Source organism: Brienomyrus brachyistius, chromosome 2, assembly GCF_023856365.1.
Source record: "Brienomyrus brachyistius isolate T26 chromosome 2, BBRACH_0.4, whole genome shotgun sequence".
In the NCBI taxonomy this organism is placed as follows: domain Eukaryota; kingdom Metazoa; phylum Chordata; class Actinopteri; order Osteoglossiformes; family Mormyridae; genus Brienomyrus; species Brienomyrus brachyistius.
The window spans coordinates 39190512-39217012 of NC_064534.1; the positions used below are offsets into that span (position 1 = coordinate 39190512).

At 44.4% G+C, this 26501-nt stretch overlaps 20 non-coding genes and 2 pseudogenes across 20 annotated transcripts; all 22 read left to right on the forward strand.

The window, feature by feature from the left end:
• The first annotated feature begins 547 nt into the window (after positions 1 to 547).
• On the forward strand, positions 548 to 666 carry LOC125732490 (5S ribosomal RNA). Its single transcript, XR_007391869.1, has one exon. It is a non-coding gene; the product is annotated as a 5S ribosomal RNA (ribosomal RNA).
• Positions 667 to 1743: 1077 nt separating this feature from the next.
• LOC125734303 (5S ribosomal RNA) lies at positions 1744 to 1862 on the forward strand. Its single transcript, XR_007393620.1, has one exon. It is a non-coding gene; the product is annotated as a 5S ribosomal RNA (ribosomal RNA).
• Positions 1863 to 2943: 1081 nt separating this feature from the next.
• LOC125732491 (5S ribosomal RNA) lies at positions 2944 to 3062 on the forward strand. Its single transcript, XR_007391870.1, has one exon. It is a non-coding gene; the product is annotated as a 5S ribosomal RNA (ribosomal RNA).
• A 1076-nt stretch (positions 3063 to 4138) lies between these two features.
• Positions 4139 to 4257, forward strand: LOC125734304 (5S ribosomal RNA). The gene has a single exon (XR_007393621.1). It is a non-coding gene; the product is annotated as a 5S ribosomal RNA (ribosomal RNA).
• A 1080-nt stretch (positions 4258 to 5337) lies between these two features.
• On the forward strand, positions 5338 to 5456 carry LOC125732492 (5S ribosomal RNA). Its single transcript, XR_007391871.1, has one exon. It is a non-coding gene; the product is annotated as a 5S ribosomal RNA (ribosomal RNA).
• Positions 5457 to 6532: 1076 nt separating this feature from the next.
• Positions 6533 to 6651, forward strand: LOC125734305 (5S ribosomal RNA). Its single transcript, XR_007393622.1, has one exon. It is a non-coding gene; the product is annotated as a 5S ribosomal RNA (ribosomal RNA).
• A 1080-nt stretch (positions 6652 to 7731) lies between these two features.
• Positions 7732 to 7850, forward strand: LOC125732493 (5S ribosomal RNA). The gene has a single exon (XR_007391872.1). It is a non-coding gene; the product is annotated as a 5S ribosomal RNA (ribosomal RNA).
• Positions 7851 to 8927: 1077 nt separating this feature from the next.
• Positions 8928 to 9046, forward strand: LOC125733389 (5S ribosomal RNA). The gene has a single exon (XR_007392735.1). It is a non-coding gene; the product is annotated as a 5S ribosomal RNA (ribosomal RNA).
• A 1076-nt stretch (positions 9047 to 10122) lies between these two features.
• On the forward strand, positions 10123 to 10241 carry LOC125735019 (5S ribosomal RNA). The gene has a single exon (XR_007394319.1). It is a non-coding gene; the product is annotated as a 5S ribosomal RNA (ribosomal RNA).
• Positions 10242 to 11324: 1083 nt separating this feature from the next.
• On the forward strand, positions 11325 to 11443 carry LOC125735456 (5S ribosomal RNA). The gene has a single exon (XR_007394752.1). It is a non-coding gene; the product is annotated as a 5S ribosomal RNA (ribosomal RNA).
• A 1109-nt stretch (positions 11444 to 12552) lies between these two features.
• Positions 12553 to 12671, forward strand: LOC125734050 (5S ribosomal RNA). The gene has a single exon (XR_007393377.1). It is a non-coding gene; the product is annotated as a 5S ribosomal RNA (ribosomal RNA).
• Positions 12672 to 13750: 1079 nt separating this feature from the next.
• LOC125733556 (5S ribosomal RNA) lies at positions 13751 to 13869 on the forward strand. Its single transcript, XR_007392898.1, has one exon. It is a non-coding gene; the product is annotated as a 5S ribosomal RNA (ribosomal RNA).
• A 1078-nt stretch (positions 13870 to 14947) lies between these two features.
• Positions 14948 to 15066, forward strand: LOC125736176 (5S ribosomal RNA). Its single transcript, XR_007395461.1, has one exon. It is a non-coding gene; the product is annotated as a 5S ribosomal RNA (ribosomal RNA).
• Positions 15067 to 16154: 1088 nt separating this feature from the next.
• On the forward strand, positions 16155 to 16263 carry LOC125732328 (5S ribosomal RNA; annotated as a pseudogene).
• Positions 16264 to 17343: 1080 nt separating this feature from the next.
• Positions 17344 to 17462, forward strand: LOC125735285 (5S ribosomal RNA). Its single transcript, XR_007394582.1, has one exon. It is a non-coding gene; the product is annotated as a 5S ribosomal RNA (ribosomal RNA).
• A 1081-nt stretch (positions 17463 to 18543) lies between these two features.
• Positions 18544 to 18662, forward strand: LOC125731153 (5S ribosomal RNA). Its single transcript, XR_007391437.1, has one exon. It is a non-coding gene; the product is annotated as a 5S ribosomal RNA (ribosomal RNA).
• A 1078-nt stretch (positions 18663 to 19740) lies between these two features.
• Positions 19741 to 19859, forward strand: LOC125731400 (5S ribosomal RNA; annotated as a pseudogene).
• Positions 19860 to 20937: 1078 nt separating this feature from the next.
• Positions 20938 to 21056, forward strand: LOC125732397 (5S ribosomal RNA). Its single transcript, XR_007391778.1, has one exon. It is a non-coding gene; the product is annotated as a 5S ribosomal RNA (ribosomal RNA).
• A 1077-nt stretch (positions 21057 to 22133) lies between these two features.
• LOC125735951 (5S ribosomal RNA) lies at positions 22134 to 22252 on the forward strand. Its single transcript, XR_007395236.1, has one exon. It is a non-coding gene; the product is annotated as a 5S ribosomal RNA (ribosomal RNA).
• Positions 22253 to 23332: 1080 nt separating this feature from the next.
• Positions 23333 to 23451, forward strand: LOC125732398 (5S ribosomal RNA). The gene has a single exon (XR_007391779.1). It is a non-coding gene; the product is annotated as a 5S ribosomal RNA (ribosomal RNA).
• Positions 23452 to 24528: 1077 nt separating this feature from the next.
• LOC125735952 (5S ribosomal RNA) lies at positions 24529 to 24647 on the forward strand. Its single transcript, XR_007395237.1, has one exon. It is a non-coding gene; the product is annotated as a 5S ribosomal RNA (ribosomal RNA).
• A 1077-nt stretch (positions 24648 to 25724) lies between these two features.
• On the forward strand, positions 25725 to 25844 carry LOC125731206 (5S ribosomal RNA). The gene has a single exon (XR_007391487.1). It is a non-coding gene; the product is annotated as a 5S ribosomal RNA (ribosomal RNA).
• The last annotated feature ends 657 nt before the right edge of the window (positions 25845 to 26501 follow it).

Below are 26501 nucleotides of genomic sequence, written 5' to 3' on the forward strand. Positions count from 1 at the left end.
CTGGTGGTAGAAGCGGTCTGGTGAATTTTTAGAGAGAAGAGGCCGTCGATGTTTGGATGTAGAAAATTGTTCTGGCTGCAGCCTGCAGTATGGACTTGTTGGTGTGTGTAGCTCCCAGTGTTCTGACAGCGCAACGTTTTGGGGAAGCATGTGATTCAGCAGCTACCAGTGGGCTTCGTGCGGCGGAGATTTTGTGGCTGTTAGCGGAGTTGATAACAGAGGGTCGTTAAGAAAAGCCTGCATGCAGTAGGCAAAGGAGTAATGTTTGCTGGCGGGGGACGTGCGGCGATTAACCTGTGCGGTAGTGAAAAGGAGTTAAAGAGAAGGAAGTGTGCGGATGCGGAAAGAATGGAATAATTGTGGTAGGCTGCCGGCTGAGTAGTTTGGTGAATGTTTGGTGTGGGTCCGGCGTTGCCGATTGGATGGTGGGGCTGCAGTGTGAGTCAGATAAAAAAAAAAAAAAAAAACCAGGAGTAGGATCCAATGGGACCAACTGGCATGTATAGAGGCGTGTAATGCAAAAGGGCTGTTTTTGGTAGCATCTCACGCTTATGGCCATACCACCCTGAACACGCCCGATCTCGTCTGATCTCGGAAGCTAAGCAGGGTAGGGTCTGGTTAGTACTTGGATGGGAGACCACCTGGGAATACCAGGTGCTGTAAGCTTTTCTCACTTTTACTTTATACAGGGGGCGCTCCACTTCACGATTAATTTAAATCTATCACTCCCCTTCCATTTTACTATTTTATATATATATATATTTTTCTCTCATTCATAAAGGCAGCTTTTACACACCGTTTTACTCTAAATACTTCCTGGTAATTCTAGGTGCTGTAAGCTGTTCGTGCCTTTATTCCACCAGGGCGCGATCTTCTCACAAACTTGAAGACTGTCACTCCCCATTCACGTTTTACAACTTATTGTTAATGATAAAGAGACAGCTTTTTACACACAGTTTTAAACAAAGTACTGATATTATTCCTCTTCAACTGACCGCTTTGTTTTCTATGCAAAAACCACTTCGCCACAGAAGACTCGATATTATTGGCATAGCAAGTTCTGCTCTTCTCCTTTCAAAACTTGCTAAAAGCTGTATTTAAAAGAACAGATTGGCCGGGGTAATTCACACCCTTCAATGCCAGCTTAATGTTTAGGTTAGTGGGAATCACAGAGGAATTAGGGATGGAAACTTCTTTGCTGGTGGTAGAAGCGGTCTGGTGAATTTTTAGAGAGAAGAGGCTGTCGATGTTTGAATGTAGAAAATTGTTCTGGCTGCAGCCTGCAGTATGGACTTGTTGGTGTGTGTAGCTCCCAGTGTTCTGACAGCGCGACGTTTTGGGGAAGCATGTGATTCAGCAGCTACCAGTGGGCTTCGTGCGGCGGAGATTTTGTGGCTGTTAGCGGAGTTGATTACAGAGGGTCGTTAAGAGAAGCCTGCATGCGGTAGGCAAATGAGTAATGTTTGCCGGCGGGGGACGTGCGGCGATTAACCTGTGAGGTAGTGAAAAGGACTTAAAGAGAAGGAAGTGTGCGGATGCGGAAAGAATGGAATAATTGTGGTAGGCTGCCAGCTGAGTAGTTTGGTGAATGTTTGGTGTGGGTCCGGCGCTGCCGATTGGATGGTGGTGCTGCAGTGTGAGTCAGATAAAAAAAAAAAAAAAACCAGGAGTAGGATCCAATGGGACTAACTGGCATGTATAGACGCGTGTAATGCAAAAGGGCTGTTTTTGGTTGCATCTCTCGCTTACGGCCGTACCACCCTGAACACGCCCGATCTCGTCTGATCTTGGAAGCTAAGCAGGGTAGGGTCTGGTTAGTACTTGGATGGGTGACCACCTGGGAATACCAGGTGCTGTAAGCTTTTCTCACTTTTACTTTATACAGGGGGCGCTCCACTTCACGATTCATTTAAATCTAGCACTCCCCTTCCATTTTACTATTTTATATATATATATATTTTATCTCTCTTTCATAAAGCCAGCTTTTAGAAACCGTTTTACTCTAAATACTTCCTGGTAATTCTAGGTGCTGTAAGCTGTTCGTGCCTTTATTCCACCAGGGCGCGATCTTCTCACAAACTTGAAGACTGTCACTCCCCATTCACGTTTTACAACTTATTGTTAATGATAAAGAGACAGCTTTTTACACACAGTTTTAAACAAAGTACTGATATTATTCCTCTTCAACTGACCGCTTTGTTTTCTATGCAAAAACCACTTCGCCACAGAAGACTCGATATTATTGGCATAGCAAGTTCTGCTCTTCTCCTTTCAAAACTTGCTAAAAGCTGTATTTAAAAGAACAGATTGGCCGGGGTAATTCACACCCTTCAATGCCAGCTTAATGTTTAGGTTAGTGGGAATCACAGAGGAATTAGGGATGGAAACTTCTTTGCTGGTGGTAGAAGCGGTCTGGTGAATTTTTAGAGAGAAGAGGCCGTCGATGTTTGGATGTAGAAAATTGTTCTGGCTGCAGCCTGCAGTATGGACTTGTTGGTGTGTGTAGCTCCCAGTGTTCTGACAGCGCAACGTTTTGGGGAAGCATGTGATTCAGCAGCTACCAGTGGGCTTCGTGCGGCGGAGATTTTGTGGCTGTTAGCGGAGTTGATAACAGAGGGTCGTTAAGAAAAGCCTGCATGCAGTAGGCAAAGGAGTAATGTTTGCTGGCGGGGGACGTGCGGCGATTAACCTGTGCGGTAGTGAAAAGGAGTTAAAGAGAAGGAAGTGTGCGGATGCGGAAAGAATGGAATAATTGTGGTAGGCTGCCGGCTGAGTAGTTTGGTGAATGTTTGGTGTGGGTCCGGCGTTGCCGATTGGATGGTGGGGCTGCAGTGTGAGTCAGATAAAAAAAAAAAAAAAAAAAACAGGAGTAGGATCCAATGGGACCAACTGGCATGTATAGAGGCGTGTAATGCAAAAGGGCTGTTTTTGGTAGCATCTCACGCTTATGGCCATACCACCCTGAACACGCCCGATCTCGTCTGATCTCGGAAGCTAAGCAGGGTAGGGTCTGGTTAGTACTTGGATGGGAGACCACCTGGGAATACCAGGTGCTGTAAGCTTTTCTCACTTTTACTTTATACAGGGGGCACTCCACTTCACGATTAATTTAAAACTATCACTCCCCTTACGTTTTACTATTTTATATATATATATTTTTTCTCTCATTCATAAAGGCAGCTTTTACACACCGTTTAACTCTAAATACTGCCTGGTAATTCTTGGTGCTGTAAGCTGTTCGTGCCTTTATTCCACCAGGGCGCGATCTTCTCACAAACTTGAAGACTGTCACTCCCCATTCACGTTTTACAACTTATTGTTAATGATAAAGAGACAGCTTTTTACCCACAGTTTTAAACAAATTACTGATATTATTCCTCTTCAACTGACCGCTTTGTTTTCTATGCAAAAACCACTTCGCCACAGAAGACTCGATATTATTGGCATAGCAAGTTCTGCTCTTCTCCTTTCAAAACTTGCTAAAAGCTGTATTTAAAAGAACAGATTGGCCGGGGTAATTCACACCCTTCAATGCCAGCTTAATGTTTAGGTTAGTGGGAATCACAGAGGAATTAGGGATGGAAACTTCTTTGCTGGTGGTAGAAGCGGTCTGGTGAATTTTTAGAGAGAAGAGGCCGTCGATGTTTGAATGTAGAAAATTGTTCTGGCTGCAGCCTGCATTATGGACTTGTTGGTGTGTGTAGCTCCCAGTGTTCTGACAGCGCGACGTTTTGGGGAAGCATGTGATTCAGCAGCTACCAGTGGGCTTCGTGCGGCGGAGATTTTGTGGCTGTTAGCGGAGTTGATAACAGAGGGTCGTTAAGAGAAGCCTGCATGCGGTAGGCAAATGAGTAATGTTTGCCGGCGGGGGACGTGCGGCGATTAACCTGTGAGGTAGTGAAAAGGACTTAAAGAGAAGGAAGTGTGCGGATGCGGAAAGAATGGAATAATTGTGGTAGGCTGCCAGCTGAGTAGTTTGGTGAATGTTTGGTGTGGGTCCGGCGCTGCCGATTGGATGGTGGTGCTGCAGTGTGAGTCAGATAAAAAAAAAAAAAAAACCAGGAGTAGGATCCAATGGGACTAACTGGCATGTATAGACGCGTGTAATGCAAAAGGGCTGTTTTTGGTTGCATCTCTCGCTTACGGCCGTACCACCCTGAACACGCCCGATCTCGTCTGATCTTGGAAGCTAAGCAGGGTAGGGTCTGGTTAGTACTTGGATGGGTGACCACCTGGGAATACCAGGTGCTGTAAGCTTTTCTCACTTTTACTTTATACAGGGGGCGCTCCACTTCACGATTCATTTAAATCTAGCACTCCCCTTCCATTTTACTATTTTATATATATATATATTTTATCTCTCTTTCATAAAGCCAGCTTTTAGAAACCGTTTTACTCTAAATACTTCCTGGTAATTCTAGGTGCTGTAAGCTGTTCGTGCCTTTATTCCACCAGGGCGCGATCTTCTCACAAACTTGAAGACTGTCACTCCCCATTCACGTTTTACAACTTATTGTTAATGATAAAGAGACAGCTTTTTACACACAGTTTTAAACAAAGTACTGATATTATTCCTCTTCAACTGACCGCTTTGTTTTCTATGCAAAAACCACTTCGCCACAGAAGACTCGATATTATTGGCATAGCAAGTTCTGCTCTTCTCCTTTCAAAACTTGCTAAAAGCTGTATTTAAAAGAACAGATTGGCCGGGGTAATTCACACCCTTCAATGCCAGCTTAATGTTTAGGTTAGTGGGAATCACAGAGGAATTAGGGATGGAAACTTCTTTGCTGGTGGTAGAAGCGGTCTGGTGAATTTTTAGAGAGAAGAGGCCGTCGATGTTTGGATGTAGAAAATTGTTCTGGCTGCAGCCTGCAGTATGGACTTGTTGGTGTGTGTAGCTCCCAGTGTTCTGACAGCGCAACGTTTTGGGGAAGCATGTGATTCAGCAGCTACCAGTGGGCTTCGTGCGGCGGAGATTTTGTGGCTGTTAGCGGAGTTGATAACAGAGGGTCGTTAAGAAAAGCCTGCATGCAGTAGGCAAAGGAGTAATGTTTGCTGGCGGGGGACGTGCGGCGATTAACCTGTGCGGTAGTGAAAAGGAGTTAAAGAGAAGGAAGTGTGCGGATGCGGAAAGAATGGAATAATTGTGGTAGGCTGCCGGCTGAGTAGTTTGGTGAATGTTTGGTGTGGGTCCGGCGTTGCCGATTGGATGGTGGGGCTGCAGTGTGAGTCAGATAAAAAAAAAAAAAAAAAAACAGGAGTAGGATCCAATGGGACCAACTGGCATGTATAGAGGCGTGTAATGCAAAAGGGCTGTTTTTGGTAGCATCTCACGCTTATGGCCATACCACCCTGAACACGCCCGATCTCGTCTGATCTCGGAAGCTAAGCAGGGTAGGGTCTGGTTAGTACTTGGATGGGAGACCACCTGGGAATACCAGGTGCTGTAAGCTTTTCTCACTTTTACTTTATACAGGGGGCACTCCACTTCACGATTAATTTAAAACTATCACTCCCCTTACGTTTTACTATTTTATATATATATATTTTTTCTCTCATTCATAAAGGCAGCTTTTACACACCGTTTAACTCTAAATACTGCCTGGTAATTCTTGGTGCTGTAAGCTGTTCGTGCCTTTATTCCACCAGGGCGCGATCTTCTCACAAACTTGAAGACTGTCACTCCCCATTCACGTTTTACAACTTATTGTTAATGATAAAGAGACAGCTTTTTACACACAGTTTTAAACAAATTACTGATATTATTCCTCTTCAACTGACCGCTTTGTTTTCTATGCAAAAACCACTTCGCCACAGAAGACTCGATATTATTGGCATAGCAAGTTCTGCTCTTCTCCTTTCAAAACTTGCTAAAAGCTGTATTTAAAAGAACAGATTGGCCGGGGTAATTCACACCCTTCAATGCCAGCTTAATGTTTAGGTTAGTGGGAATCACAGAGGAATTAGGGATGGAAACTTCTTTGCTGGTGGTAGAAGCGGTCTGGTGAATTTTTAGAGAGAAGAGGCCGTCGATGTTTGAATGTAGAAAATTGTTCTGGCTGCAGCCTGCATTATGGACTTGTTGGTGTGTGTAGCTCCCAGTGTTCTGACAGCGCGACGTTTTGGGGAAGCATGTGATTCAGCAGCTACCAGTGGGCTTCGTGCGGCGGAGATTTTGTGGCTGTTAGCGGAGTTGATAACAGAGGGTCGTTAAGAGAAGCCTGCATGCGGTAGGCAAATGAGTAATGTTTGCCGGCGGGGGACGTGCGGCGATTAACCTGTGAGGTAGTGAAAAGGACTTAAAGAGAAGGAAGTGTGCGGATGCGGAAAGAATGGAATAATTGTGGTAGGCTGCCAGCTGAGTAGTTTGGTGAATGTTTGGTGTGGGTCCGGCGCTGCCGATTGGATGGTGGTGCTGCAGTGTGAGTCAGATAAAAAAAAAAAAAAAACCAGGAGTAGGATCCAATGGGACTAACTGGCATGTATAGACGCGTGTAATGCAAAAGGGCTGTTTTTGGTTGCATCTCTCGCTTACGGCCGTACCACCCTGAACACGCCCGATCTCGTCTGATCTTGGAAGCTAAGCAGGGTAGGGTCTGGTTAGTACTTGGATGGGTGACCACCTGGGAATACCAGGTGCTGTAAGCTTTTCTCACTTTTACTTTATACAGGGGGCGCTCCACTTCACGATTCATTTAAATCTAGCACTCCCCTTCCATTTTACTATTTTATATATATATATATTTTATCTCTCTTTCATAAAGCCAGCTTTTAGAAACCGTTTTACTCTAAATACTTCCTGGTAATTCTAGGTGCTGTAAGCTGTTCGTGCCTTTATTCCACCAGGGCGCGATCTTCTCACAAACTTGAAGACTGTCACTCCCCATTCACGTTTTACAACTTATTGTTAATGATAAAGAGACAGCTTTTTACACACAGTTTTAAACAAAGTACTGATATTATTCCTCTTCAACTGACCGCTTTGTTTTCTATGCAAAAACCACTTCGCCACAGAAGACTCGATATTATTGGCATAGCAAGTTCTGCTCTTCTCCTTTCAAAACTTGCTAAAAGCTGTATTTAAAAGAACAGATTGGCCGGGGTAATTCACACCCTTCAATGCCAGCTTAATGTTTAGGTTAGTGGGAATCACAGAGGAATTAGGGATGGAAACTTCTTTGCTGGTGGTAGAAGCGGTCTGGTGAATTTTTAGAGAGAAGAGGCCGTCGATGTTTGGATGTAGAAAATTGTTCTGGCTGCAGCCTGCAGTATGGACTTGTTGGTGTGTGTAGCTCCCAGTGTTCTGACAGCGCAACGTTTTGGGGAAGCATGTGATTCAGCAGCTACCAGTGGGCTTCGTGCGGCGGAGATTTTGTGGCTGTTAGCGGAGTTGATAACAGAGGGTCGTTAAGAAAAGCCTGCATGCAGTAGGCAAAGGAGTAATGTTTGCTGGCGGGGGACGTGCGGCGATTAACCTGTGCGGTAGTGAAAAGGAGTTAAAGAGAAGGAAGTGTGCGGATGCGGAAAGAATGGAATAATTGTGGTAGGCTGCCGGCTGAGTAGTTTGGTAAATGTTTGGTGTGGGTCCGGCGTTGCCGATTGGATGGTGGGGCTGCAGTGTGAGTCAGATAAAAAAAAAAAAAAAAAAACAGGAGTAGGATCCAATGGGACCAACTGGCATGTATAGAGGCGTGTAATGCAAAAGGGCTGTTTTTGGTAGCATCTCACGCTTATGGCCATACCACCCTGAACACGCCCGATCTCGTCTGATCTCGGAAGCTAAGCAGGGTAGGGTCTGGTTAGTACTTGGATGGGAGACCACCTGGGAATACCAGGTGCTGTAAGCTTTTCTCACTTTTACTTTATACAGGGGGCGCTCCACTTCACGATTAATTTAAATCTATCACTCCCCTTCCATTTTACTATTTTATATATATATATATTTTTCTCTCATTCATAAAGGCAGCTTTTACACACCGTTTTACTCTAAATACTTCCTGGTAATTCTAGGTGCTGTAAGCTGTTCGTGCCTTTATTCCACCAGGGCGCGATCTTCTCACAAACTTGAAGACTGTCACTCCCCATTCACGTTTTACAACTTATTGTTAATGATAAAGAGACAGCTTTTTACACACAGTTTTAAACAAAGTACTGATATTATTCCTCTTCAACTGACCGCTTTGTTTTCTATGCAAAAACCACTTCGCCACAGAAGACTCGATATTATTGGCATAGCAAGTTCTGCTCTTCTCCTTTCAAAACTTGCTAAAAGCTGTATTTAAAAGAACAGATTGGCCGGGGTAATTCACACCCTTCAATGCCAGCTTAATGTTTAGGTTAGTGGGAATCACAGAGGAATTAGGGATGGAAACTTCTTTGCTGGTGGTAGAAGCGGTCTGGTGAATTTTTAGAGAGAAGAGGCTGTCGATGTTTGAATGTAGAAAATTGTTCTGGCTGCAGCCTGCAGTATGGACTTGTTGGTGTGTGTAGCTCCCAGTGTTCTGACAGCGCGACGTTTTGGGGAAGCATGTGATTCAGCAGCTACCAGTGGGCTTCGTGCGGCGGAGATTTTGTGGCTGTTAGCGGAGTTGATTACAGAGGGTCGTTAAGAGAAGCCTGCATGCGGTAGGCAAATGAGTAATGTTTGCCGGCGGGGGACGTGCGGCGATTAACCTGTGAGGTAGTGAAAAGGACTTAAAGAGAAGGAAGTGTGCGGATGCGGAAAGAATGGAATAATTGTGGTAGGCTGCCAGCTGAGTAGTTTGGTGAATGTTTGGTGTGGGTCCGGCGCTGCCGATTGGATGGTGGTGCTGCAGTGTGAGTCAGATAAAAAAAAAAAAAAAACCAGGAGTAGGATCCAATGGGACTAACTGGCATGTATAGACGCGTGTAATGCAAAAGGGCTGTTTTTGGTTGCATCTCTCGCTTACGGCCGTACCACCCTGAACACGCCCGATCTCGTCTGATCTCGGAAGCTAAGCAGGGTAGGGTCTGGTTAGTACTTGGATGGGAGACCACCTGGGAATACCAGGTGCTGTAAGCTTTTCTCACTTTTACTTTATACAGGGGGCACTCCACTTCACGATTAATTTAAAACTATCACTCCCCTTACGTTTTACTATTTTATATATATATATTTTTTCTCTCATTCATAAAGGCAGCTTTTACACACCGTTTAACTCTAAATACTGCCTGGTAATTCTTGGTGCTGTAAGCTGTTCGTGCCTTTATTCCACCAGGGCGCGATCTTCTCACAAACTTGAAGACTGTCACTCCCCATTCACGTTTTACAACTTATTGTTAATGATAAAGAGACAGCTTTTTACACACAGTTTTAAACAAATTACTGATATTATTCCTCTTCAACTGACCGCTTTGTTTTCTATGCAAAAACCACTTCGCCACAGAAGACTCGATATTATTGGCATAGCAAGTTCTGCTCTTCTCCTTTCAAAACTTGCTAAAAGCTGTATTTAAAAGAACAGATTGGCCGGGGTAATTCACACCCTTCAATGCCAGCTTAATGTTTAGGTTAGTGGGAATCACAGAGGAATTAGGGATGGAAACTTCTTTGCTGGTGGTAGAAGCGGTCTGGTGAATTTTTAGAGAGAAGAGGCCGTCGATGTTTGAATGTAGAAAATTGTTCTGGCTGCAGCCTGCAGTATGGACTTGTTGGTGTGTGTAGCTCCCAGTGTTCTGACAGCGCGACGTTTTGGGGAAGCATGTTATTCAGCAGCTACCAGTGGGCTTCGTGCGGCGGAGATTTTGTGGCTGTTAGCGGAGTTGATAACAGAGAGTCGTTAAGAGAAGCCTGCATGCGGTAGGCAAAGGAGTAATGTTTGCCGGCGGGGGACGTGCGGCGATTAACCTGTGCGGTAGTGAAAAGGAGTTAAAAAGAAGGAAGTGTGCGGATGCGGAAAGAATGGAATAATTGTGGTAGGCTGCCGGCTGAGTAGTTTGGTGAATGTTGGGTGTGGGTCCGGCGCTGCCGATTGGATGGTGGGGCTGCAGTGTGAGTCAGATTAAAAAAAAAAAAAGAACATTAGTAGTATCCAATGGGACCAACTGGCATGTATAGAGGCGTGTAATGCAAAAGGGCTGTTTTTGGTAGTTTCTCTCGCTTACGGCCATACCACCCTGAACACGCCCGATCTCGTCTGATCTTGGAAGCTAAGCAGGGTAGGGTCTGGTTAGTACTTGGATGGGAGATCACCTGGGAAAACCAGGTGCTGTAAGCTTTTCTCACGTTTACTTTATACAGGGGGCGCTCCACTTCAAGATTACTTTAAATCTATCACTCCCCTTCCATTTTACTATTTTATATATATATATTTTTTTTTTTTTCTCTCATTCATAAAGCCAGCTTTTAGAAACCGTTTTACTCTAAATACTTCCTGGTAATTCTAGGTGCTGTAAGCTGTTCGTGCCTTTATTCCACCAGGGCGCGATCTTCTCACAAACTTGAAGACTGTCACTCCCCATTCACGTTTTACAACTTATTGTTAATGATAAAGAGACAGCTTTTTACACACAGTTTTAAACAAAGTACTGATATTATTCCTCTTCAGCTGACCGCTTTGTTTTCTATGCAAAAACCACTTCGCCACAGAAGACTCGATATTATTGGCATAGCAAGTTCTGCTCTTCTCCTTTCAAAACTTGCTAAAAGCTGTATTTAAAAGAACAGATTAGCCCGGGTAATTCACACCCTTCAATGCCAGCTTAATGTTTAGGTTAGTGGGAATCACAGAGGAATTAGGGATGGAAACTTCTTTGCTGGTGGTAGAAGCGGTCTGGTGAATTTTTAGAGAGAAGAGGCCGTCGATGTTTGAATGTAGAAAATTGTTCTGGCTGCAGCCTGCAGTATGGACTTGTTGGTGTGTGTAGCTCCCAGTGTTCTGACAGCGCGACGTTTTGGGGAAGCATGTGATTCAGCAGCTACCAGTGGGCTTCGTGCGGCGGAGATTTTGTGGCTGTTAGCGGAGTTGATAACAGAGGGTCGTTAAGAGAAGCCTGCATGCAGTAGGCAAAGGAGTAATGTTTGCCGGCGGGGGACGTGCGGCGATTAACCTGTGCGGTAGTGAAAATGAGTTAAAAAGAAGGAAGTGTGCGGATGCGGAAAGAATGGAATAATTGTGGTAGGCTGCCGGCTGAGTAGTTTGGTGAATGTTGGGTGTGGGTCCGGCGCTACCGATTGGATGGTGGGGCTGCAGTGTGAGTCAGATAAAAAAAAAAAAAAGAACATTAGTAGTATCCAATGGGACCAACTGGCATGTATAGAGGCGTGTAATGCAAAAGGGCTGTTTTTGGAAGTTTCTCTCGCTTACGGCCATAGCACCCTGAACACGCCCGATCTCGTCTGATCTCGGAAGCTAAGCAGGGTAGGGTCTGGTTAGTACTTGGATGGGAGGCCACCTGGGAATACCAGGTGCTGTAAGCTTTTCTCACTTTTACTTTATACAGGGGGCGCTCCACTTCACGATTAATTTAAATCTATCACTCCCCTTCCATTTTACTATTTTATATATATATATATATATATATATATATATATATATATATTTTTTTTTTTTCTCTCATTCATAAAGGCAGCTTTTAGAAACCGTTTTACTCTAAATACTTCCTGGTAATTCTAGGTGCTGTAAGCTGTTCGTGCCTTTATTCCACCAGGGCGCGATCTTCTCACAAACTTGAAGACTGTCACTCCCCATTCACGTTTTACAACTTATTGTTAATGATAAAGAGACAGCTTTTTACACACAGTTTTAAACAAAGTACTGATATTATTCCTCTTCAACTGACCGCTTTGTTTTCTATGCAAAAACCACTTCGCCACAGAAGACTCGATATTATTGGCATAGCAAGTTCTGCTCTTCTCCTTTCAAAACTTGCTAAAAGCTGTATTTAAAAGAACAGATTGGCCGGGGTAATTCACACCCTTCAATGCCAGCTTAATGTTTAGGTTAGTGGGAATCACAGAGGAATTAGGGATGGAAACTTCTTTGCTGGTGGTAGAAGCGGTCTGGTGAATTTTTAGAGAGAAGAGGCCGTCGATGTTTGAATGTAGAAAATTGTTCTGGCTGCAGCCTGCAGTATGGACTTGTTGGTGTGTGTAGCTCCCAGTGTTCTGACAGCGCGACGTTTTGGGGAAGCATGTGATTCAGCAGCTACCAGTGGGCTTCGTGCGGCGGAGATTTTGTGGCTGTTAGCGGAGTTGATAACAGAGGGTCGTTAAGAGAAGCCTGCATGCAGTAGGCAAAGGAGTAATGTTTGCCGGCGGGGGACGTGCGGCGATTAACCTGTGCAGTACTGAAAAGGAGTTAAAAAGAAGGAAGTGTGCGGATGCGGAAAGAATGGAATAATTGTGGTAGGCTGCCGGCTGAGTAGTTTGGTGAATGTTTGGTGTGGGTCCGGCGCTGCCGATTGGATGGTGGGGCTGCAGTGTGAGTCAGATAAAAAAAAAAAAAAACCAGGAGTAGGATCCAATGGGACTAACTGGCATGTATAGACGCGTGTAATGCAAAAGGGCTGTTTTTGGTAGCATCTCTCGCTTACGGCCATACCACCCTGAACACGCCCGATCTCGTCTGATCTCGGAAGCTATGCAGGGTAGGGTCTGGTTAGTACTTGGATGGGAGACCTCCTGGGAATACCAGGTGCTGTAAGCTTTTCTCACTTGTACTTTAAACGGGGGGCGCTCCACTTCATGATTAATTTAAATCTATCACTCTCCTTCCATTTTACTATTATATATATATATATATTTTTATTTTTCTCTCATTCATAAAGGCAGCTTTTAGAAACCGTTTTACTCTAAATACTTCCTGGTAATTCTAGGTGCTGTAAGCTGTTCGTGCCTTTATTCCACCAGGGCGCGATCTTCTCACAAACTTGAAGACTGTCACTCCCCATTCACGTTTTACAACTTATTGTTAATGATAAAGAGACAGCTTTTTACACACAGTTTTAAACAAAGTACTGATATTATTCCTCTTCAACTGACCGCTTTGTTTTCTATGCAAAAACCACTTCGCCACAGAAGACTCGATATTATTGGCATAGCAAGTTCTGCTCTTCTCCTTTCAAAACTTGCTAAAAGCTGTATTTAAAAGAACAGGTTGGCCGGGGTAATTCACACCCTTCAATGCCAGCTTAATGTTTAGGTTAGTGGGAATCACAGAGGAATTAGGGATGGAAACTTCTTTGCTGGTGGTAGAAGCGGTCTGGTGAATTTTTAGAGAGAAGAGGCCGTCGATGTTTGAATGTAGAAAATTGTTCTGGCTGCAGCCTGCAGTATGGACTTGTTGGTGTGTGTAGCTCCCAGTGTTCTGACAGCGCGACGTTTTGGGGAAGCATGTGATTCAGCAGCTACCAGTGGGCTTCGTGCGGCGGAGATTTTGTGGCTGTTAGCGGAGTTGATAACAGAGGGTCGTTAAGAGAAGCCTGCATGCAGTAGGCAAAGGAGTAATGTTTGCCGGCGGGGGACGTGCGGCGATTAACCTGTGCAGTACTGAAAAGGAGTTAAAAAGAAGGAAGTGTGCGGATGCGGAAAGAATGGAATAATTGTGGTAGGCTGCCGGCTGAGTAGTTTGGTGAATGTTTGGTGTGGGTCCGGCGCTGCCGATTGGATGGTGGGGCTGCAGTGTGAGTCAGATAAAAAAAAAAAACCAGGAGTAGGATCCAATGGGACTAACTGGCATGTATAGACGCGTGTAATGCAAAAGGGCTGTTTTTGGTAGCATCTCTCACTTACGGCCATACCACCCTGAACACGCCCGATCTCGTCTGATCTCGGAAGCTAAGCAGGGTAGGGTCTGGTTAGTACTTAGATGGGAGACCTCCTGGGAATACCAGGTGCTGTAAGCTTCTCTCACTTTTACTTTAAACGGGGGGCGCTCCACTTCACGATTAATTTAAATCTATCACTCCCCTTCCATTTTACTATTATATATATATATATATTTTTTTCTCTCATTCATAAAGGCAGCTTTTAGAATCCGTTTTACTCTAAATACTTCCTGGTAATTCTAGGTGCTGTAAGCTGTTCGTGCCTTTATTCCACCAGGGCGCGATCTTCTCACAAACTTGAAGACTGTCACTCCCCATTCACGTTTTACAACTTATTGTTAATGATAAAGAGACAGCTTTTTACACACAGTTTTAAACAAAGTACTGATATTATTCCTCTTCAACTGACCGCTTTGTTTTCTATGCAAAAACCACTTCGCCACAGAAGACTCGATATTATTAGCATAGCAAGTTCTGCTCTTCTCCTTTCAAAACTTGCTAAAAGCTGTATTTAAAAGAACAGATTGGCCGGGGTAATTCACACCCTTCAATGCCAGCTTAATGTTTAGGTTAGTGGGAATCACAGAGGAATTAGGGATGGAAACTTCTTTGCTGGTGGTAGAAGCGGTCTGGTGAATTTTTAGAGAGAAGAGGCCGTTGATGTTTGAATGTAGAAAATTGTTCTGGCTGCAGCCTGCAGTATGGACTTGTTGGTGTGTGTAGCTCCCAGTGTTCTGACAGTGCGACGTTTTGGGGAAGCATGTGATTCAGCAGCTACCAGTGGGCTTCGTGCGGCGGAGATTTTGTGGCTGTTAGCGGAGTTGATAACAGAGGGTCGTTAAGAGAAACCTGCATGCAGTAGGCAAAGGAGTAATGTTTGCCGGCGGGGGACGTGCGGCGATTAACCTGTGCGGTAGTGAAAATGAGTTAAAAAGAAGGAAGTGTGCGGATGCGGAAAGAATGGAATAATTGTGGTAGGCTGCCGGCTGAGTAGTTTGGTGAATGTTGGGTGTGGGTCCGGCGCTGCCGATTGGATGGTGGGGCTTCAGTGTGAGTCAGATAAAAAAAAAAAAAGAACATTAGTAGTATCCAATGGGACCAACTGGCATGTATAGAGGCGTGTAATGCAAAAGGGCTGTTTTTGGTAGTTTCTCTAGCTTACGGCCATACCACCCTGAACACGCCCGATCTCATCCGATCTCGGAAGCCAAGCAGGTTAGGGTCTGGTCAGTACTTGGATGGGAGACTTCCTGGGAATACCAGGTGCTGTAAGCTTTTCTCACTTTTACTTTATACAGGGGGCGCTCCACTTCACGATTAATTTAAATCTATCACTCCCCTTCCATTTTACTATTTTATATATATATATATTTTTTTCTTTTTCTCTCATTCATAAAGGCAGCTTTTACACACCGTTTTACTCTAAATACTTCCTGGTAATTCTAGGTGCTGTAAGCTGTTCGTGCCTTTATTCCACCAGGGCGCGATCTTCTCACAAACTTGAAGACTGTCACTCCCCATTCACGTTTTACAACTTATTGTTAATGATAAAGAGACAGCTTTTTACACACAGTTTTAAACAAAGTACTGATATTATTCCTCTTCAACTGACCGCTTTGTTTTCTATGCAAAAACCACTTCGCCACAGAAGACTCGATATTATTGGCATAGCAAGTTCTGCTCTTCTCCTTTCAAAACTTGCTAAAAGCTGTATTTAAAAGAACAGATTGGCCGGGGTAATTCACACCCTTCAATGCCAGCTTAATGTTTAGGTTAGTGGGAATCACAGAGGAATTAGGGATGGAAACTTCTTTGCTGGTGGTAGAAGCGGTCTGGTGAATTTTTAGAGAGAAGAGGCCGTCGATGTTTGAATGTAGAAAATTGTTCTGGCTGCAGCCTGCAGTATGGACTTGTTGGTGTGTGTAGCTCCCAGTGTTCTGACAGCGCGACGTTTTGGGGAAGCATGTGATTCAGCAGCTACCAGTGGGCTTCGTGCGGCGGAGATTTTGTGGCTGTTAGCGGAGTTGATAACAGAGGGTCGTTAAGAGAAGCCTGCATGCAGTAGGCAAAGGAGTAATGTTTGCCGGCGGGGGACGTGCGGCGATTAACCTGTGCGGTAGTGAAAAGGAGTTAAAAAGAAGGAAGTGTGCGGATGCGGAAAGAATGGAATAATTGTGGTAGGCTGCCGGCTGAGTAGTTTGGTGAATGTTTGGTGTGGGTCCGGCGCTGCCGATTGGATGGTGGTGCTGCAGTGTCAGTCAGATAAAAAAAAAAAAAAAAAAACCAGGAGTAGGATCCAATGGGACTAACTGGCATGTATAGAGGCGTGTAATGCAAAAGGGCTGTTTTTGTTAGCGGTTCTTGCTTACGGCCATACCACCCTGAACACGCATGATCTTGGAAGCTAAGCAGAGTATGGTCTGGTTAGTACTTGGAAGGGAAACCACCTGGGAATACCAGGTGCTGTAAGCTTTTCTCACTTTTACTTTATACAGGGGGCGCTCCACTTCACGATTAATTTAAATCTATCACTCCCCTTCCATTTTACTATTTTATATATATATATATATTTTCTCTCTTTCATAACGGCAGCTTTTAGAAACAGTTTTACTCTAAATACTGCCTGGTAATTCTAGGTGCTGTAAGCTGTTCGTGCCTTTATTCCACCAGGGCGCGATCTTCTCACAAACTTGAAGACTGTCACTCCCCATTCACGTTTTACAACTTATTGTTAATAATAAAGAGACAGCTTTTTACACACAGTTTTAAACAAAGTACTGATATAATTCCTCTTCAACTCACCACTTTGTTTTCTATGCAAAAACCACTTCACCACAGAAGACTCGATATTATTGGCATAGCAAGGTCTGCTCTTCTCCTCCTTTCAAAACTCGCTAAAAGCTGTATTTAAAAGAGCAGGTTGGCCGGGGTAATTCACACCCTTCAATGCCAACTTAATGTTTAGGTTAGTGGGAATCACAGAGGAATTAGGGATGGAAACTTCTTTGCTGGTGGTAGAAGCGGTCTGGTGAATTTTTAGAGAGAAGAGGCCGTCGATGTTTGAATGTAGAAAATTGTTCTGGCTGCAGCCTGCAGTATGGACTTGTTGGTGTGTGTAGCTCCCAGTGTTCTGACAGCGCGACGTTTTGGGGAAGCATGTGATTCAGCAGCTACCAGTGGGCTTCGTGCGGCGGAGATTTTGTGGCTGTTAGCTGAGTTGATAGCAGAGGGTCGTTAAGAGAAGCCTGCATACGGTAGGCAAAGGAGTAATGTTTGCCGGCGGGGGACATGCGGCGATTAACCTGTGAGGTAGTGAAAAGGACTTAAAGAGAAGGAAGTGTGCGGATGCGGAAAGAATGGAATAATTGTGGTAGGCTGCCGGCTGAGTAGTTTGGTGAATGTTTGGTGTGGGTCCGGCGCTGCCGATTGGATGGTGGTGCTGCAGTGTGAGTCAGATAAAAAAAAAAAAAAACCAGGAGTAGGATCCAATGGGACTAACTGGCATGTAGAGACGCGTGTAATGCAAAAGGGCTGTTTTTGGTAGCATCTCTCGCTTACGGCCATACCACCCTGAACACGCCCGATCTCGTCTGATCTCGGAAGCTAAGTAGGGTAGGGTATGGTTAGTACTTGGATGGGAGACCACCTGGGAATACCAGGTGCTGTAAGCTTTTCTCACTTTTACTTTATACAGGGGGCGCTCCACTTCACGATTAATTTAAATCTATCACTCCCCTTCCATTTTACTATTTTATATATATATATATTTTTTTTTCTCTCATTCATAAAGGCAGGTTTTAGAAACCGTTTTACTCTAAATACTTCCTGGTAATTCTAGGTGCTGTAAGCTGTTCGTACCTTTATTCCACCAGGGCGCGATCTTCTCACAAACTTGAAGACTGTCACTCCCCATTCACGTTTTACAACTTATTGTTAATGATAAAGAGACAGCTTTTTACACACAGTTTTAAACAAAGTACTGATATTATTCCTCTTCAACTGACCGCTTTGTTTTCTATGCAAAAACCACTTCGCCACAGAAGACTCGATATTATTGGCATAGCAAGTTCTGCTCTTCTCCTTTCAAAACTTGCTAAAAGCTGTATTTAAAAGAACAGATTGGCCGGGGTAATTCACACCCTTCAATGCCAGCTTAATGTTTAGGTTAGTGGGAATCACAAAGGAATTAGGGATGGAAACTTCTTTGCTGGTGGTAGAAGCGGTCTGGTGAATTTTTAGAGAGAAGAGGCCGTCGATGTTTGAATGTAGAAAATTGTTCTGGCTGCAGCCTGCATTATGGACTTGTTGGTGTGTGTAGCTCCCAGTGTTCTGACAGCGTGACGTTTTGGGGAAGCATGTGATTCAGCAGCTACCAGTGGGCTTCGTGCGGCGGAGATTTTGTGGCTGTTAGCGGAGTTAATAACAGAGGGTCGTTAAGAGAAGCCTGCATGCAGTAGGCAAAGGAGTAATGTTTGCCGGCGGGGGACGTGCGGCGATTAACCTGTGCGGTAGTGAAAAGGAGTTAAAAAGAAGGAAGTGTGCGGATGCGGAAAGAATGGAATAATTGTGGTAGGCTGCCGGCTGAGTAGTTTGGTGAATGTTTGGTGTGGGTCCGGCGCTGCCGATTGGATGGTGGTGCTGCAGTGTGAGTCAGATAAAAAAAAAAAAAAAAACAGGAGTAGAATCCAATGGGACTAACTGGCATGTATAGACGCGTGTAATGCAAAAGGGCTGTTTTTGGTAGCGTCTCACGCTTACAGCCATACCACCCTGAACACGCCCGATCTCGTCTGATCTCGGAAGCTAAGCAGGGTAGGGTCTGGTTAGTACTTGGATGGGAGACCACCTGGGAATACCAGGTGCTGTAAGCTTTTCTCACTTTTACTTTATACAGGGGGCGCTCCACTTCACGATGAATTTAAATCTATCACTCCCCTTCCATTTTACTATTTTATATATATATATTTTTTTTTTCTCTCATTCATAAAGGTAGCTTTTAGAAACCGTTTTACTCTAAATACTGCCTGGCAATTCTAGGTGCTGTAAGCTGTTCGTGCCTTTATTCCACCAGGGCGCGATCTTCTCACAAACTTGAAGACTGTCACTCCCCATTCACGTTTTACAACTTATTGTTAATGATAAAGAGACAGCTTTTTACACACAGTTTTAAACAAAGTACTGACATTATTCCTCTTCAACTGACCGCTTTGTTTTCTATGCAAAAACCACTTTGCCACAGAAGACTCGATATTATTGGCATAGCAAGTTCTGCTCTTCTCCTTTCAAAACTTGCTAAAAGCTGTATTTAAAAGAACAGATTGGCCGGGGTAATTCACACCCTTCAATGCCAGCTTAATGTTTAGGTTAGTGGGAATCACAGAGGAATTAGGGATGGAAACTTCTTTGCTGGTGGTAGAAGCGGTCTGGTGAATTTTTAGAGAGAAGAGGCCGTCGATGTTTGAATGTAGAAAATTGTTCTGGCTGTAGCCTGCAGTATGGACTTGTTGGTGTGTGTAGCTCCCAGTGTTCTGACAGCGCGACGTTTTGGGGAAGCATGTGATTCAGCAGCTACCAGTGGGCTTCGTGCGGCGGAGATTTTGTGGCTGTTAGCGGAGTTGATAACAGAGGGTCGTTAAGAGAAGCCTGCATGCAGTAGGCAAAGGAGTAATGTTTGCCGGCGGGGGACGTGCGGCGATTAACTTGTGCGGTAGTGAAAAGGAGTTAAAAAGAAGGAAGTGTGCGGATGCGGAAAGAATGGAATAATTGTGGTAGGCTGCCGGCTGAGTAGTTTGGTGAATGTTTGGTGTGGGTCCGGCGTTGCCGATTAGATGGTGGGGCTGCAGTGTGAGTCAGATAAAAAAAAAAAAAAACATTAGTAGGATCCAATGGGACCAACTGGCATGTATAGAGGCGTGTAATGCAAAAGGGCTGTTTTTGGTAGCATCTCTCGCTTATGGCCATGCCCGCCTGAACACGCCTGATCTCATCTGATCTCGGAAGCCAATCAGGGTAGGGTCTGATTAGTACTTGGATGGGAGACCTCCTGGGAATACCAGGTGCTGTAAGCTTTTCTCACTTTTACTTTATACAGGGGGCGCTCCACTTCACGATTAATTTAAATCTAGCACTCCCCTTCCATTTTACTATTTTATATATATATTTTTTTTCTCTCTTTCATAAAGCCAGCTTATAGAAACCGTTTTACTCTAAATACTTCCTGGTAATTCTAGGTGCTGTAAGCTGTTCGTGCCTTTATTCCACCAGGGCGCGATCTTCTCACAAACTTGAAGACTGTCACTCCCCATTCACGTTTTACAACTTATTGTTAATGATAAAGAGACAGCTTTTTACACACAGTTTTAAACAAAGTACTGATATTATTCCTCTTCAACTGACCGCTTTGTTTTCTATGCAAAAACCACTTCGCCACAGAAGACTCGATATTATTGGCATAGCAAGTTCTGCTCTTCTCCTTTCAAAACTTGCTAAAAGCTGTATTTAAAAGAACAGATTGGCCGGGGTAATTCACACCCTTCAATGCCAGCTTAATGTTTAGGTTAGTGGGAATCACAGAGGAATTAGGGATGGAAACTTCTTTGCTGGTGGTAGAAGCGGTCTGGTGAATTTTTAGAGAGAAGAGGCCGTCGATGTTTGAATGTAGAAAATTGTTCTGGCTGTAGCCTGCAGTATGGACTTGTTGGTGTGTGTAGCTCCCAGTGTTCTGACAGCGCGACGTTTTGGGGAAGCATGTGATTCAGCAGCTACCAGTGGGCTTCGTGCGGCGGAGATTTTGTGGCTGTTAGCGGAGTTGATAACAGAGGGTCGTTAAGAGAAGCCTGCATGCAGTAGGCAAAGGAGTAATGTTTGCCGGCGGGGGACGTGCGGCGATTAACTTGTGCGGTAGTGAAAAGGAGTTAAAAAGAAGGAAGTGTGCGGATGCGGAAAGAATGGAATAATTGTGGTAGGCTGCCGGCTGAGTAGTTTGGTGAATGTTTGGTGTGGGTCCGGCGTTGCCGATTGGATGGTGGGGCTGCAGTGTGAGTCAGATAAAAAAAAAAAAAAAAAACCAGGAGTAGGATCCAATGGGACTAACTGGCATGTATAGAGGCGTGTAATGCAAAAGGGCTGTTTTTGGTAGCATCTCTCGCTTACGGCCATACCACCCTGAACACGCCCGATCTCGTCTGATCTCGGAAGCCAAGCAGGGTAGGGTCTGGTTAGTACTTGGATGGGAGACCTCCTGGGAATACCAGGTGCTGTAAGCCTTTCTCACTTTTACTTTATACAGGGGGCGCACCACTTCACGATTAATTTAAATCTATCACTCCCCTTCCATTTTACTATTTTATATATATATATATTTTTTTCTCTTATTCATAAAGGCAGCTTTTAGAAACCGTTTTACTCTAAATACTTCCTGGTAATTCTAGGTGCTGTAAGCTGTTCGTGCCTTTATTCCACCAGGGCGCGATCTTCTCACAAACTTGAAGACGGTCACTCCCCATTCACGTTTTACAACTTATTGTTGATGATAAAGAGACAGCTTTTTACACACAGTTTTAAACAAAGTACTGATATTATTCCTCTTCAACTCACCGCTTTGTTTTCTATGCAAAAACCACTTCGCCACAGAAGACTCGATATTATTGGCATAGCAAGTTCTGCTCTTCTCCTTTCAAAACTTGCTAAAAGCTGTATTTAAAAGAACAGATTGGCGGGGGTAATTCACACCCTTCAATGCCAGCTTAATATTTAGGTTAGTGGGAATCACAGAGGAATTAGGGATGGAAACTTCTTTGCTGGTGGTAGAAGCGGTCTGGTGAATTTTTAGAGAGAAGAGGCCGTCGATGTTTGAATGTAGAAAATTGTTCTGGCTGCAGCCTGCAGTATGGACTTGTTGGTGTGTGTAGCTCCCAGTGTTCTGACAGCGCGACGTTTTGGGGAAGCATGTGATTCAGCAGCTACCAGTGGGCTTCGTGCGGCGGAGATTTTGTGGCTGTTAGCGGAGTTGATAACAGAGGGTCGTTAAGAGAAGCCTACATGCAGTAGGCAAAGGAGTAATGTTTGCCGGCGGGGGACGTGCGGCGATTAACCTGTGCGGTAGTGAAAAGGAGTTAAAAAGAAGGAAGTGTGCGGATGCGGAAAGAATGGAATAATTGTGGTAGGCTGCCGGCTGAGTAGTTTGGTGAATGTTTGGTGTGGGTCCGGCGCTGCCGATTGGATGGTGGGGCTGCAGTGTGAGTCAGATAAAAAAAAAAAAAACCAGGAGTAGGATCCAATGGGACTAACTGGCATGTATAGAGGCGTGTAATGCAAAAGGGCTGTTTTTGGTAGTTTTTCTCGCTCACGGCCATACCACCCTGAACACGCCCGATCTCGTCTGATCTTGGAAGCTAAGCAGGGTAGGGTCTGGTTAGTACTTGGATGGGAAACCACCTGGGAATACCAGGTGCTGTAAGCTTTTCTCACTTTTACTTTATACAGGGGGCGCTCCACTTCACGATTAATTTAAATCTATCACTCCCCTTCCATTTTACTATTTTATATATATATTTTTTTTTTCTCTCTTTCATAAAGGCAGCTTTTAGAAACCGTTTTACTCTAAATACTGCCTGGCAATTCTAGGTGCTGTAAGCTGTTCGTGCCTTTATTCCACCAGGACGCGATCTTCTCACAAACTTGAAGACTGTCACTCCCCATTCACGTTTTACAACTTATTGTTAATGATAAAGAGACAGCTTTTTACACACAGTTTTAAACAAAGTACTGATATTATTCCTCTTCAACTGACCGCTTTGTTTTCTATGCAAAAACCACTTCGCCACAGAAGACTCGATATTATTGGCATAGCAAGTTCTGCTCTTCTCCTTTCAAAACTTGCTAAAAGCTGTATTTAAAAGAACAGATTGGCCGGGGTAATTCACACCCTTCAATGCCAGCTTAATGTTTAGGTTAGTGGGAATCACAGAGGAATTAGGGATGGAAACTTCTTTGCTGGTGGTAGAAGCGGTCTGGTGAATTTTTAGAGAGAAGAGGCCGTCGATGTTTGAATGTAGAAAATTGTTCTGGCTGTAGCCTGCAGTATGGACTTGTTGGTGTGTGTAGCTCCCAGTGTTCTGACAGCGCGACGTTTTGGGGAAGCATGTGATTCAGCAGCTACCAGTGGGCTTCGTGCGGCGGAGATTTTGTGGCTGTTAGCGGAGTTGATAACAGAGGGTCGTTAAGAGAAGCCTGCATGCAGTAGGCAAAGGAGTAATGTTTGCCGGCGGGGGACGTGCGGCGATTAACTTGTGCGGTAGTGAAAAGGAGTTAAAAAGAAGGAAGTGTGCGGATGCGGAAAGAATGGAATAATTGTGGTAGGCTGCCGGCTGAGTAGTTTGGTGAATGTTTGGTGTGGGTCCGGCGTTGCCGATTGGATGGTGGGGCTGCAGTGTGAGTCAGATAAAAAAAAAAAAAAAAAACCAGGAGTAGGATCCAATGGGACTAACTGGCATGTATAGAGGCGTGTAATGCAAAAGGGCTGTTTTTGGTAGCATCTCTCGCTTACGGCCATACCACCCTGAACACGCCCGATCTCGTCTGATCTCGGAAGCCAAGCAGGGTAGGGTCTGGTTAGTACTTGGATGGGAGACCTCCTGGGAATACCAGGTGCTGTAAGCCTTTCTCACTTTTACTTTATACAGGGGGCGCACCACTTCACGATTAATTTAAATCTATCACTCCCCTTCCATTTTACTATTTTATATATATATATATTTTTTTCTCTTATTCATAAAGGCAGCTTTTAGAAACCGTTTTACTCTAAATACTTCCTGGTAATTCTAGGTGCTGTAAGCTGTTCGTGCCTTTATTCCACCAGGGCGCGATCTTCTCACAAACTTGAAGACGGTCACTCCCCATTCACGTTTTACAACTTATTGTTGATGATAAAGAGACAGCTTTTTACACACAGTTTTAAACAAAGTACTGATATTATTCCTCTTCAACTCACCGCTTTGTTTTCTATGCAAAAACCACTTCGCCACAGAAGACTCGATATTATTGGCATAGCAAGTTCTGCTCTTCTCCTTTCAAAACTTGCTAAAAGCTGTATTTAAAAGAACAGATTGGCGGGGGTAATTCACACCCTTCAATGCCAGCTTAATATTTAGGTTAGTGGGAATCACAGAGGAATTAGGGATGGAAACTTCTTTGCTGGTGGTAGAAGCGGTCTGGTGAATTTTTAGAGAGAAGAGGCCGTCGATGTTTGAATGTAGAAAATTGTTCTGGCTGCAGCCTGCAGTATGGACTTGTTGGTGTGTGTAGCTCCCAGTGTTCTGACAGCGCGACGTTTTGGGGAAGCATGTGATTCAGCAGCTACCAGTGGGCTTCGTGCGGCGGAGATTTTGTGGCTGTTAGCGGAGTTGATAACAGAGGGTCGTTAAGAGAAGCCTACATGCAGTAGGCAAAGGAGTAATGTTTGCCGGCGGGGGACGTGCGGCGATTAACCTGTGCGGTAGTGAAAAGGAGTTAAAAAGAAGGAAGTGTGCGGATGCGGAAAGAATGGAATAATTGTGGTAGGCTGCCGGCTGAGTAGTTTGGTGAATGTTTGGTGTGGGTCCGGCGCTGCCGATTGGATGGTGGGGCTGCAGTGTGAGTCAGATAAAAAAAAAAAAAACCAGGAGTAGGATCCAATGGGACTAACTGGCATGTATAGAGGCGTGTAATGCAAAAGGGCTGTTTTTGGTAGTTTTTCTCGCTCACGGCCATACCACCCTGAACACGCCCGATCTCGTCTGATCTTGGAAGCTAAGCAGGGTAGGGTCTGGTTAGTACTTGGATGGGAAACCACCTGGGAATACCAGGTGCTGTAAGCTTTTCTCACTTTTACTTTATACAGGGGGCGCTCCACTTCACGATTAATTTAAATCTATCACTCCCCTTCCATTTTACTATTTTATATATATATATTTTTTTTCTCTCTTTCATAAAGGCAGCTTTTAGAAACCGTTTTACTCTAAATACTGCCTGGCAATTCTAGGTGCTGTAAGCTGTTCGTGCCTTTATTCCACCAGGACGCGATCTTCTCACAAACTTGAAGACTGTCACTCCCCATTCACGTTTTACAACTTATTGTTAATGATAAAGAGACAGCTTTTTACACACAGTTTTAAACAAAGTACTGATATAATTCCTCTTCAACTCACCGCTTTGTTTTCTATGCAAAAACCACTTCACCATAGAAGACTCGATATTATTGGCATAGCAAGGTCTGCTCTTCTCCTCCTTTCAAAACTCGCTAAAAGCTGTATTTAAAAGAGCAGGCTGGCCGGGGTAATTCACACCCTTCAATGCCAGCTTAATGTTTAGGTTGGTGGGAATCACAGAGGAATTAGGGATGGAAACTTCTTTGCTGGTGGTAGAAGCGTTCTGGTGAATTTTTAGAGAGAAGAGGCCGTCGATGTTTGAATGTAGAAAATTGTTCTGGCTGCAGCCTGCAGTATGGACTTGTTGGCATGTGTAGCTCCCAGTGTTCTGACAGCGCGACGTTTTGGGGAAGCATGTGATTCAACAGCTACCAGTGGGCTTCGTGTGGCGGAGATTTTGTGGCTGTTAGCGGAGTTGATAACAGAGGGTCGTTAAGAGATGCCTGCATGCGGTAGGCAAAGGAGTAATGTTTGCTGGCGGGGGACGTGCGGCGATTAACCTGTGCGGTAGTGAAAAGGAGTTAAAGAGAAGGAAGTGTGCGGATGCGGAAAGAATGGAATAATTGTGGTAGGCTGCCGGCTGAGTAGTTTGGTGAATGTTTGGTGTGGGTCCGGCGCTGCCGATTGGATGGTGGGGCTGCAGTGTGAGTCAGATAAAAAAAAAAAAACAGGTGTAGGATCCAATGGGACTAACTGGCATGTATAGACGCGTGTAATGCAAAAGAGCTGTTTTTGGTAGTGTCTCTCGCTTACGGCCGTACCACCCTGAACACACCCGATCTCGTCCGATCTCGGTAAGCTAAGCAGGGTAAGGTCTGGTTAGTACTTGGAAGGAAGACCACCTGGGAATACCAGGTGCCGTAAGCTTTTCTCACTTTTACTTTATACAGGGGGCGCTCCACTTCACGATTAATTTAAATCTATCACTCCCCTTCTATTTTACTATTTTATATATATATATTTTTTTTCTCTCTTTCATAAAGGCAGCTTTTAGAAACCGTTTTACTCTAAATACTGCCTGGCAATTCTAGGTGCTGTAAGCTGTTCGTGCCTTTATTCCACCAGGACGCGATCTTCTCACAAACTTGAAGACTGTCACTCCCCATTCACGTTTTACAACTTATTGTTAATGATAAAGAGACAGCTTTTTACACACAGTTTTAAACAAAGTACTGATATAATTCCTCTTCAACTCACCGCTTTGTTTTCTATGCAAAAACCACTTCACCATAGAAGACTCGATATTATTGGCATAGCAAGGTCTGCTCTTCTCCTCCTTTCAAAACTCGCTAAAAGCTGTATTTAAAAGAGCAGGCTGGCCGGGGTAATTCACATCCTTCAATGCCAGATTAATGTTTAGGTTGGTGGGAATCACAGAGGAATTAGGGATGGAAACTTCTTTGCTGGTGGTAGAAGCGTTCTGGTGAATTTTTAGAGAGAAGAGGCCGTCGATGTTTGAATGTAGAAAATTGTTCTGGCTGCAGCCTGCAGTATGGACTTGTTGGCGTGTGTAGCTCCCAGTGT